The 13,005-nt window shown below is 44.9% G+C and overlaps 1 protein-coding gene and 1 long non-coding RNA gene across 5 annotated transcripts in view; both read right to left on the reverse strand.

Moving 5' to 3' along the window:
* The window catches only part of Rbfox1 (RNA binding fox-1 homolog 1), a 2,068,553-nt gene that overhangs the window by 909,793 nt on the left and 1,145,755 nt on the right, over positions 1-13,005 (reverse strand). The window lies entirely within an intron of this gene.
* Positions 2,157-13,005, reverse strand: part of LOC110342992 — a 62,897-nt gene continuing 52,048 nt past the window's right edge. The window contains exons 1-2 of one of the 2 annotated variants that reach the window (XR_002385185.2): positions 3,500-5,768; positions 2,157-2,713 (exon numbers count right to left, since the gene is read on the reverse strand). This is a non-coding gene — a long non-coding RNA (uncharacterized LOC110342992). Of the gene's footprint in view, positions 2,714-3,499; positions 5,769-13,005 lie in introns of those variants that run through there. The other variant, XR_005878008.1, reaches the window with a different exon arrangement.

Genomic DNA, 13,005 nt, shown 5'->3' on the forward strand with positions numbered 1-13,005 from the left:
GAGGATTCAAGTTGTTGGCCACAGATGAGTTTCAGCCAAGAGTGTGGGGCCACCCTGTTTAGAGTTAGGTATACAATGGAGGGGGCTCCACAAAAACAGGCTGACTGAGGCCTGGGAGCTCAGTCAATGCTTGCCATGAAAGCCTGAAGCCCTGGAGTTGATTAATTCCAGAAACTATGTGAAAAGTCAGGTGTGGAGTTATATGTTGGTAATCTCATCATCAAGGAGGCAGGGGAGGAGGAGAAGCCTTGGAGTTCATGGGCCAGCGTATCTAGCTGAATTGGTGAACTCGTCTCAGTGAGAGACCATGCCTCAAAAGTCATGATGGTGGGCACCTAAGACAGACGGCCATTGACAAGCCCTGCACAGATGAATGTGCATGCGATAAACCTGAGCACATAGACACACATTGCAGAAAGAAAGGCAGAGGCCCATAATCCTTGTGAATCCCTGCTCCGTGTGGCCAGCTGCGACCCAGATCTTTAGCACTTTTTAACATTTTCTCTTTTGAGGCCTCTGTGTTCTTCCAGTTTGCAGATTCTAAAGCCCACAGGGGTCGATTCTCTCCAGACGCATTTGCTGTTTCCTCTTCCCTTTTTCCATGAGAGCTTTCTTGCATCTGTGCTTTGCATGTTGGCTGTTTCCAATGAGTTTTGTAGGTAAGAAATATTCCTGGCCACAAGGCAGAAACAGTGTGATCCTGGGTCATCTGTAAGCATCATTCACAGCTCTGAAGGGCTGGGACATAAAGTCCCCTGTGATAAGCGGAGAAAGACACCTGACATTGAGATCCCAGAGTCATCACAGCATGCAGAAGGAGGGCCTGTGCATGGTTAAATTATAACCCGCCAAAAGCATGTCTGCCTATGCCTTGATCCCTAAAGGCCACACCTGAGAGAATCTGGTGGGTGGGTGTACACATGTGTGACAGAACTCATGAGACACAAAGGATCTGTGGTATCCAGTTTGCCCCAACTCCCACCCATACATGGTGACTTTTAAGAAGAGAAGTGGCTGGTCACTCAAAGACAGGTAGATGCCAGACTGGTGTTGCAGTAAGCCAAAGGACACATGGCTTCAGTGTGAGTATTGTCCTACCCATACCTTAACCTCACCCTTGCAGCCTTCAGAAGTGAGACAATGCTTTTCTGTTGACTAAAGGACCTATGGCCATTTGTCACAGTAACTGTGGACAACGAAAACATATGTGCAAGCTGCTGCCACTAAAAAAGGTATGGTTCAAAAAGACCACTGATGGGGGGAAGAGATGCTTTCTGAGGAGTCCCTGGCCATGGCAGATGGGCATACTGATGTCAGAGTGCTCTCCTAACACTGACCTCACTTTGCTGAATTGGTGATGTCAGCCATCTGTTCTGGAAGTGCAATGGAAAGACAAGAGCAGGCTGCTCAGTCTTGAATAGGACTAAGTTTGGGTCATTGATACCAGTCACAGTGTCCCTCTCCTGCTTCCGGCAGTCCACAGAGGATATCATGGGATAGACAAAGACGTAAGGCACATGGAAGTCATCCCTATGGAGTGTGACATGACACAAGAGTTCAGAGACAAGCCCCAAGTCACACCTGTGATCAACTACCTTTCTCCTGGGGAGGAACCCAAGTGTCTAGCCCTTGGTTTACAAGCTGAAGATGAGTGGCACAGTGGGACCGTGACATCAGCAGAATTCCATGCCTGCGTGGTGGTCCTGCAACAGGACTGTAGAGGCCATGGAATCCTGAGTCAGGGCTAGAACTGGTTCTCTCTGTATATGCAGATTTTTCTGATTGTTCACATGCTGGCCTTTCCCACTGTTCTGAAAACAATAATTACTCCTCCTGTAAAAATGAGTCCATGAAAGGCTTCGGATATGCATATGAAAGAACACATATCTTCCATGAGTAAGGCTCCCCCCCTGCCTCTGTGTGTGTGTGTGTGTGTGCGCACGCTTATACTTAGACATAAACATATAGAACATATGTAGAGATATGTGCATATGTGTGTGTAAGTACAGGCATGTGGCTGTGGTGGGATTCATCTATCATCCCTCTAAAGTGGAGACAGGAGAGTCACAAGTTGAAGGCCAGCCTGGGCTACACATGTTAGCACCCTTTCTCAATAGACAGATAAAGACACGAAGAAATAAGGCAATGCAAATGAGTTTAGAATCCGAGACTGAGAACATTTCATCCATTTTATGCAACTCCAACTTTGTTTTGTTTATTTGTTTTCCTTTCCAAAGCAAATTATAAGAGGAAGGTTCACCCACAGGAGCCATACAGCCCAGCTTCCCCACTTGCAGCTGTTAAACTGAATGTCAAGGAGAAGGAGAAAGGGGTCTCACGCATGCTGACAGCTGATGGTGTAAGCCACTTGAATCCGCCTGGTGTTCCTGTGATGCACCTCAGCGTCCAGACACGGTGTTGTTGAGTTCGAGTATTGCATTCAAGGTCACCTGCAGCTGTATCATAACTTCAAAGCCAGCCTGTACCAGAGACTGTCTCAAGCCCAAACAAACGAAAGACTCTGAGTTCCAAAGTCCCCTGCTCTGTAGATTCACACCATCAGTTAAGCTCCCCAGGCTCAACAGAGGTGTGAAATGCTGGCAGACAGAAGCTGGCTTGACAGGACATCAAAATGCATCCGTCAGTCCTCTCTGTTCATCTCATCACCTTGTCACCGTAGTATCTCACGTACTGCAAATAGTGGCAAATACAGCTTGGTAGGGGCAAAAAAAATGCATGTTGCAATTAGTTTTTGATAGACATTTTTTACTGGGTCTTATTTCAAGATTAACAAAACACAATTGCCTTAGGGCTTGGTTTTCTTTGTGGTTTAGGGCATGCCCTGTGTGTCTCAGAACGAGATAACCACAATGCATATGAAGGATGCTGTCAAACTACACGTTCACAGGAGAATTGACACAACTATGACATCATGCCTTGCAGATGGATGCTTGAGTCTGAATCTACTCAGTTGAAATGTCAGCATTCAAATCAGGTCACCTACTTGATTCCATGAAGAAAAACAAAATGTAGTCTCTACTTCCTAGCAAGTTTCCATTCACAAATTTGTTTAGCACGATACAATACCACATCTGGCCAGCAGATGGCAGCAGGGATCTTTGCAAAAACACTATCAATGCTGCCAAGCAACATAAAGGATCAGTTCCCTCTATAAATTTCCTGAAATAATAATCTCTGTTCCCTCAAAATTATACTCTCCAACAACTGCATGTTTTAATTGCTAAACTCTATGTACTTTCTAAAAAATGAGAAGGTTTAAAGACACATTATATTAATAGCACTTACCAAGGTTTAGCATAATAAGGATGCCCCCTTTGTACCATAGGTATTGTGAAAAGGGAAACACTAGGATTTTAATCTAAAAGTGAAGATCACAAAGAGTCTAAGAATCATGTCACCTGATATCATGTGGCTGGGGAGTCAGTATATAATCCTAGTGCAATCTATGAGAAACGGATTCAACCGCCCACACACTGACCTTATAAGTAAGCAGAGGTATATTAGGAAGATTTAAAGAACATTTCTTCCAGAACTGATACTTCCTTTAGAAGAAACTGAAAATCTGAAAAAGCAGAGGACCACAGAAGGTTCCCATAAACAAAGCTTTTCTGAAAACAACGCAAGCGAGAGGCTGCCACTGACTCCTCTCAGCACGACTGCTGGATGGCCTCACGGAACCCTTTCCTTAGGCTGGCTTTATCCCAAGGTTTCGGTAGTAGGGTTTCAATTCCAGCTGTGTACACAGGAGTGAGTCAGTGAGGGGAGGGGAAGGGGGAGGGGGAGAGCCTCAGCTAAGGTGGTGGCTGATGGTTTTAGCACAATGGGAGGCAGCTGGGCCTCAGCTAAGGCGGTGGCTGATGGTTTAGCACAATGGATCTGATCCCTGCGAGTCAGCTGCTCCTGGGCAGGAGCCCTGGGATAGGTGAGCTCAAACCCGGGGTCCTTTGGCAAATAAGAACTATGCATTGATGCCACGGCAGGGGCCTAATGAGAGTGCTTTTAATTAACTGTAAAAGTAATTACCCATATTAGATGTAAATCACACTTGTTTCTACAGGAGGTGCATGATTTCAGCACAGCTTTTAAGAATACTTCTTGAAGAGCTGTTAGTTGCCAACTCCCTCCAGGAGTCCATGTGCTAAACAGCAACAAAATAATAACAGGGCCTGGGAAAAGCGGGCTAACAGCTATCTCCTTTCTTCTGTACCAGGCACCAGCATTTAGCCACGCCCTCGGCAGGCTCCAAAGAGCATGTCAGGCACACAGCACTCATAGTGTGAAGCTGAGGTGCCCTGCTTTCATCTTAGCTGTCAGCCACTGGGACGCTCCACAGCTCTTCCCTATGGCCGGGGATAATTTCACAACTCAGGCAAAATAATAAGGAGGGTCAGGGTGGCACCCCACTCAGAACAGCTCTTGCCTTGCAAGCAATGGACTTGAGTTCAATCCCTTGGAACCTACTTAAAATGCTGGACACAATGGCTCCTGAACACTTGTAACCACAAGGCAGAGGAGGAAAAGCAGAGACAGTCGCTGACTGGAACACGCTGGCCAGCCATTCATTCCTGGTTGGTGAGGCCAACGAAGGGTCTTGTGAGAACAGAGTACGGAAAGCCTGTGAGATGGGCCAACCGGGAGAGACTCTTGCTGCCAAGCCTTGTGATCTGAGTTAAGACTCAAACGGTAAATGGAGAGAAATGACTCTCGTGAGTTGTACCCCCATATATATACAAAGTCACACACTCCCCCATATACATGCACCCCACACACACACACACATGGAAGCCTAAGATACAGAAGGAAGCCTTCAGTGCCGGTGCCTGGAGTGAGCAAGTTCAGGGGGATATTATCCAGACAAGGAAATAAATCAGTGAGAGACCGACTTCATCCCACGTTCCCTGCATGACCTATCCGCTCATTCTCCGGGGGAAGGGGGGACTGTACCTATCTGTCATGGACTCGAATCGTGAGTTAGCACAGCTGGAAGAGCACGGGAGGAGAAGGAGGCAGGGTAGATACAGAATGAGGCGAACTGACATTGGGGAATTGTTCTGAACTGCTGCCCTTGACATTCAGGACGTCTACAAGTGTGTGTGTGGGGTGCACCTACCCTTCCAGCAGGATGCAGTTGGCAAATACAAAATTACCCAGCAATTATTTATATGTTGATAAACACCTTCATTAAAGGATCTGAAGATGCAATTACCAAATTGAAGTTTAGTGTGTTTCACTCAGAAACAGATTGATGGTGGAGAAGGGGGAGGGTGGCTTTACATCCAGGCAGAGACTCAATAGATAAGCAGTTCTCCTCTGAAGATATGTCCACCTCTCCCTGCATGAAGATGCCCACCTCTGCCCAGGTGCAGATGCCCACCTCTGCCCAGGTGAAGATGCCCACCTCTGCCCAGGTGAAGATGCTCACCTCTGCCCAGGTGCAGATGCCCACCTCTGCCCAGGTGAAGATGCCCACCTCTGCCCAAGTGACGATGCTCACCTCTGCCCAGGTGCAGAGTGGGGGGAAGCTTTGCAGTGTTCTTGTTAGAGGCACCATTGTGTGTTCATCACTGATGTTGCTTGTGTTGGGTTAAAAGAAATAACAAAGCAGGGAAACCAAAAGGAGAACATGAGAAGGAAAAGAGGCCCCTCCTTCAGAAATGTATGACCGTTTAAGAATATTGACACAAAAAAATCTATGGTGAAAACTGGGCATGGTGATGCATGCCTGGAACCCCAGACCTCAAAACTCAGAGGCAGGTGGGTTTCTATGGGACTGAGACCAGCCTGGCCTATATAGCAAGTCCCAGTCCCTCTAGGGCTGCATAGTGAGAGACTGTCTTTAAAAAAATCACTAAGAAGATTGCCTGTATAAAGATAATATCTTTTTAAGAGAGACATTCCAAAAGAGAACCCTAAGCACGTCATGTGCCCCCATGGAAGTCTGAGCGTGTGTGGCTTGCCTCTGATGTAAACCTGTAACTAGTTGTCTTGAAATTTCATAAAAATTGCTAACCTAACTTTAGTCAAAACACGCCTTGACTTTTGAAGTGCTTGTTTGATTTATCCTTGTAGGACTTCCCACGTGCAGACAATTACAATATATTTTGATCACATCCAACCACAAACTTTTCTCAGAACACCCACACCGTATCCCCCTCTCAACAACCAAAACCTTATAAGAGGCTATCAGGATTAGGCTTGTTTCTGTGACCATCTTTGGAAGGCTAGCAAGCACATCCCAGTGCCCCCTGACCTTCTCCCGTCCCTTCTGATTACACCTGTTTAAATCTATGTCAGCATTTTTCCTTAACAAACCCCAAGCCATCTTACTCTGGCTCATCCTGCAAGTCTTTCCCGTGGACAAGTAAAACTGCCTCATCGAGGTGGAGGTCTCTGCAGTGAACTCATCAGGCTGCTGCAGGTGGAGCACAGGGCTGTGTCACCTTCTCCTCCTATTACTGAGCTGCTTTGAGACAACTCAAGAGGGGACTGGACAGGAAAGTGACTGGCTTTGTGTGATGCCCTAGTTCAAGGACAATCACCGAAGCTGGAACAGGATGTGTTTTCAATCTATTTTGAGGTCACAGGCATGCGTACGGGGTCTCTTACGTTTGCTAACTTCTATATGTGAAGTCACTGCTCAGGTGGGCTACAGGAAGCACTTCCATGGGACAAACATAGCCTCACAACCTCTTGAGGAAACATAGGCATAAGAAACATTCCTAAGCACAGAGATGATGAGAGAAAACCAGCTGGAGGGTGCATTTAATCTCACCTCTGTGTGTGGATCAAAATCGTCAAGGGAGAAACCCCAGGAACAAGGCCAGGTTGCCTTCCAGCCTGCCTTTACCACGTGTGCAAGGCCAGCTTGTTTGACGGCCATGGGGCTTTACATGATGGAATCTCACTTTCCACAGTCCAGAAACAGGGGGTTACAGACCAAGCCCCCTCAGACAGGTGTGAGTCGTAGTGAGATAAAGCATGCAAATGCTATCATTAGGGGTGCATTATGTTCCTTGCCATAGTCACAATGAATAATTTGAGTATATATCCATTAAGTATCATTTACAAGTGTGCAATGCATGCACAATTCTGTGTAGGCACACACCCACACACACAGTTTTAGAGGTAGGAAGAGGATGAACAGCTGCCCTATCTCTCTCTGCCTGTTCCCTTGAGAAAGGGTCTCTCTCTGAACCTGGAGCTAAACTGGATGCTAGCAAGCCACAGAGACCCTCCTGTCTCGGTTCCCTCGTATGTCTTACCCCTTGTCACCCTCATACCTTCCTCACAGTCCTAGTGTTGCACCATCACACAGTCATACCAGGCCCTTTTATGCAATGGCTGGATATCCAAACTCAGGTCACCATGTTTAAAAGCAAGTGTTCTTCTCCACTAAGTCCTCTCTCTACCCTTCTGAAATGATTTTATTGTGATATTTCAACTTAAGTAAGGATTTCAACTTAAGTAAGACTCCTTTACTTCTTCCACATCCTTGACACTCAGTCTCTTAAATGGGCCCCTGGAGGCCACATCAGATGCCTTTCCAAAAAGACATTACTATCCTCTTAAATGATGCTGACAGGCCTCCAACTCAACACCCACTGAACCAACTGCCTGGTAAGAGCCCAAAGCTACAAGGACTCAGCAAAACCATTCAATTCAATATTTATTTCCTCTTAGGAGTTAGGCATGCTGGAGGGACACCCAACTGTCAGAGTGAGATTTGTGCCAATTAAAAAGGAAGCAAACAGATGAAGGTCAACTGAGATGATGCAAAGGTTCTTTTTTTAAAGATGAAATTAGCATTCTTAGACTTCCCGTTGAGTATTATTAGCTGATCCACTGGTCTCTATGAAGTGACTGCTGGGCTGTGCCTTCACTGTCCCTGCAAACCCATATCTGCCATGGTCCCTTAGACCACTCACATAGACTGCAGACTTGGTCCTCTGACTTATATCACACACATAGACAGCAGACTTGGTTTCTCTGACTTAGATCACACATGTAGACTGCAGACTTAGGCACTGATTCATTGGGAAGTTACATTCTCTGCCCCTTGAATCTTTTACTTGGTGAGTAGCAGCCTTTTCCAGAAGATTCAGTCACCAACCCTTTGTGGCAGGAATGTGAATTTCATGGTCTAATATTAAGTAGGTGATGTGTTTTAAATGGCCATCTTCCCTGTCTACAGTAAACCAGGACAGATGTGGAGCTGACAAAGGTGTCCTCTAAGTATTCTGCACTCTGGAATAGTTATTAACAGGACAATACCACTTGCAGAATACTTTCCAGTGGATAGATCAATATTAAATAAATCAGTATAATAAAACTGATTTCAGGGCTGGAGGATGGTTCCATGTGCAAACTGCTTGATGTTCAGACATGAGGAACTGAGTTGAGATCGCCCGTATGTATATAAAAAGTCAGACATGGGGGAGGAGTCTCATCTGTACACTTAGCAGTGGGCTGGCTTAGGGGGAGGAAGACAGAGTGTCATCAGAGCTCCACTGCCAGACAGTCTAGCTCAAACATCAAACTCCATGTTCAGTGAGAGAGCCTGTCTCAAAGTCTAAGGTGACACCAAAGTCCAGGTCCCATGGTAGTCCTGGTCCATAGTGAACTCAAGGGATGGGCAAAGGAAAGGAAAAGAAAACCTACTAAAGCATGCTTTGTTCAAAACGGCATAACAATGCCTAATGCCTTGTATTGTAATTTAAGAAATTACATAAAAACAAGATGGACAACAATGGAACAAGACGCCTGACGTCAAACTCTGCCCTTCCAACTCACATGCGCACGTACCACACACCATGCACTCCACAAACACGTAAACAAAGGGCACAGAGCTGTCCAGTGCTCACTTCTGGTTCCCGGCTTTGACAGTACAGAGATGCAAGCTGACATGCTGGAGTTACATCACTGTGTTTCCTTTTGACTTTTAATCACAATCGGCATGTACATTTCAATATGTAGGCTATGAAATTCTGATCCCTGGGGGTGAATTGAGAACCCACCATGGAAATAACTGAGCCCTCATAAGGAAGGAAAGTGTGTGCCAGTACTGGTCCCCGTGCGCAAGAACGCAATAACTCCTTCTACAAAAACAACCATCTTCTCAGTCAAGCACAAGGAAGATGTATCTGAAACAGACAGTTCAGGAAAATTACATTTCCCTGCCTCTTCACCCTTTCCACAGTGCTGTATGTACTTACAGAACTGGGCTTTTGTGCTGAGAGGCAAGGAGAAAATTCAAGACATTCTCTTGAAAGTTTGGGTTACTTTCTCCTGCACATTGGCAAGCCTGCCCCTCTGAAAATTCATTTTTGTGCTGACAATAAATGACAGAAATCTAGGGCATACCTGAGACAGTCTAATGCTGCATTCCTGTATGCTGTCCAGGGAATGAGGACACTTGCATATACAAGGCATATACAGACAAACAGGAACACACAGAGAGAAATAATTAAAATTTGAAATGAAATAAGATGAAAACAAAAGGCCATAGAAAACAAATTGTGACTAGCCCCAATCATGAAGACTGATGTAATGAAGTATAGAAACTCTGTCAGTTTCACAGATCTGTGCTAGTCACTAGGAATGTGGCGATCTGGCTCCTAAACAGCTCTAGATTGTAACACCTATCGCGAGTAAATTCTATGACAATGTAGTTGCTATGCATTATTGTTTAGGAAAAGATGGGGGAAGCTGTGAATATTCAGTGTAGAGTCATTATTTCTCTAAATACTTTGATTCTGAGTTTGTATTAGCCACAGGTATGAAAGAATGACCACACAGGAGGCATGTAATCCCATAAGGGGCTATGTGACTCTGTCCTCTTTAGAGGAAGTGAATTCAGAGAGGTGACATCTCTCACCCAGGGTTAAAGAGATGATACTGATGAATGCTGGCTCTGCAACCTGAACCTGACTTGTTTGGCTCAGTGCCATTGACTGATTGATGTTTGTTTGTTTGAAGGTTTCCCTGATTTTAGTTCTCTGCACCCTTAAAGTGCTAACGCTGGGTCTCACACACCACTCAGTGTGGGAGGCAAACACTCTGCCTTGAGCTCCAGACTGGTAACGTGGTGCTCTTCTAATCTGATTTCCACCCTCTCTATCCTCATCCTTTTTTTTCTTTCTCTTCCTTTCCAGTCTTACCGTGTGCACATGTTAGTGTATATGTACATGTCAGTGCTTACTGTGTATACATGTTAGTGTATGTGTACACATCAGTGTAGAGACCAGAAGCCAAGGTTGAATGTTGTTGGTTACTCTCCACCTTAGTTTTCAAGACAGAGTCTCTCCCCAAACCCGGAGCTCACCAATTTGGCCAGACTATCCAGTAAGTGAGCCCCTGACATCCTCCCTGTATTTACCTTCTTAGGTGTAGGATTACAAGCATGCAACTTTACTCCTTTATTTTCATTTGTTTACTAGAGATTTGAACTCAGATTCTACTCTTTGTGCAGTAGGCATCCTGGTTGGCCACCCTTCTACCCCTTGTGCTCATTTTCTTGGAGTAGTAACACAGCAATAGGAGCCTGTTATCATTATTGCCATCATCACCACCATAATCATCATTGTCATCATAGTTTATTGAGACATGGACTTACTATGTAGTCCAGGCTAGTGTCAAATTCAGAATCTTCCTGCCCTCATCTCCCATGTGCCACAGGTTAAGGTGTGTGCCACCATACCTATCTTCATAAAATCCTTTTGGATTAGATAAGTAGATGAACTCAGGGAAGTAGGCAGTTTGTCACTCACTAGCGTGACCAAAACACTTTGAGCCTTTGTTAATCACTTGAGAAATGTTCTCTTTTTATGAGAAATGTTTATAAAAGGATTAACACTGGCCGGGTGGTGGTGGCGCACGCCTTTAATCCCAGCACTTGGGAGGCAGAGGCAGGCAGATCTCTGTGAGTTTGAGGCCGGGCTGGACCGATAGCCTCCAAAACAATACAGAGAAACCCTGTCTCGTAAAAACCAAAAAAACAAAACAAAACAAAAGGATTAACACAGAGTCTAGACTCCAGAGTTGCTAATACAGTCACCAATTACATTTGACACTAAATGGCTTTGCAACAAGTTACTAGGTGTCTCTGTGTACAAAACAGAGGTGGTAGGAAGTAAAAGGAGTCTGTTAATATAGAGGTTCGGGAACACATTCTGGATATAAAATTTCAGAGAGGAGAAATAAAACTGTGAGATTTTTTGAGCATTACAGTCATCATTAATAACAATACTTAAATTCTTAAGCATTGTCCAGAGCTAGACACAAGAATCCTCACCCTGGACACAAAGCAGGCAAGCCAGGAGGCCATGCAAAGGAGAACTGTAGCTCAATCCACACCACCTTGAATTTAAGCATGGTTCAAAGCATGATATGGAGAACTCATAAATATAAATTTTCTTCAAAAATAAGTTTTGAAAAAATAAATTAGCATGAACATGTCATCAACCTTACAGCAATTTCCAGCTTCCTGTCACCTATGGACAACGCTGATACTTGGCCACATGCCTTAGTATAGCCGTCAATATTGGACACCTTGCCCATTTTCCATTATGCCCTATGAGCACAGAGACTTGAAGGCTGCTCAGGAATGCAACAAATGCCCCTTTTCTCCCAAGAATAGAGAAAAGCATGCCCAGGGTGAGAGAGTCAGATAAGATGCTGCATCCTGAATTTCCTCTACCCCTAATATTGTTCTCTCTTTCAACTTTTACCAGGGCCTGGAGAAGCATGAAGCCCTTCTCTTCTGGGGGCTTACTGTTTCCCACCATCTTCCTGGCTGCAAAGTCAGATAGTCCTCCCACCTTGTCGGAGGCTAGCAGGTGTTAAAGGAGCCCGATCAACTCCAACAATAGCAAATATAATAAGAAGAGTCACAGGTGATAAAGTCAGCTCAAGTCACCCTTTAGGGTTGCAGGCTTAGCAGCCACATAAACTCATTTAAGAAGTCCTAGGCTCGGTAGGCCTGGAAGCTGCCATAGGTAAAAGGGAGCTTCTGTGGGTTATCATGGTAGAATGAAGCCATCAACAGTTCTTCAAGCATGGCATCTACACCAGACTACCCAGCCACCCTAACTAGTCCTTCTACTCTACTAAAACCTGACAATATTGGTAAGAGATTTATCCCTGCCTCCTCAAAAGGATTTGTATTCAAGGATAACAATTACAAGTACTTGGGCTTATTTTAACATTATTCTAACAACAACACAAGGGGGCTGCTTCAATACTAGGACCCCAGTTCTATTTCCAACACCCACAACTCTATGTAACTCCTGCTTCAGGGGATTCAACACACTCTTCTGGTCTCCATGGGTGCCACACTCACAGGCACATAAAAAGATACAGATATACACACACACAATATTATAAATAAATCATTAAAATATTAATATCATCCCACAAACTATTGCTTCCAAACAATCATAAACTTAGCTACAAATAGAGAAACACCTAAGAGATGCTTTCTGAGAATATGTTAAGAAGCACCTCATTGTGGGTTCAAATTAAGTTTCTGATGCCCATAAGCTACATACAACTTGAACAAGTTTGTGAACTGTAGCTTGGCTATCTGTGGATGGAAAAAAGAACAACCCTTGCCTCACACAGCTGTGAAAGTAGCATGTCATATTATGCAAGAGATGCTTAAGCCAGCACCTCCCCCACACACACATAGTAAAGCTGTTATCACCTTGGTGACCCTCATCGGCCTCTTCCTACTGTCAGCGCCATGTTCTTTCAGGTGTAATTCCATGAAGAGAATCAAACATGGCAGGAGGCACAAATTCAATTGTAGAGTAATTGCCTAGTGTGTGCAAGACTGTGGGTCCCATCCCCAGCCTCACAATAATCAATGATGATGATGATGATGACGATGATGATAAACAATTCAGACCTTTGCTATTCTGTTGTGCTCCCTCTCCCTTTCCTTGGGCATGGGCAGGGGGCAAGACAGAACAGCAGGAGGGCGGATTG

The sequence above is a fragment of the Mesocricetus auratus genome, unplaced genomic scaffold, assembly GCF_017639785.1.
Source record: "Mesocricetus auratus isolate SY011 unplaced genomic scaffold, BCM_Maur_2.0 Super-Scaffold_100007, whole genome shotgun sequence".
NCBI classification, from domain to species: domain Eukaryota; kingdom Metazoa; phylum Chordata; class Mammalia; order Rodentia; family Cricetidae; genus Mesocricetus; species Mesocricetus auratus.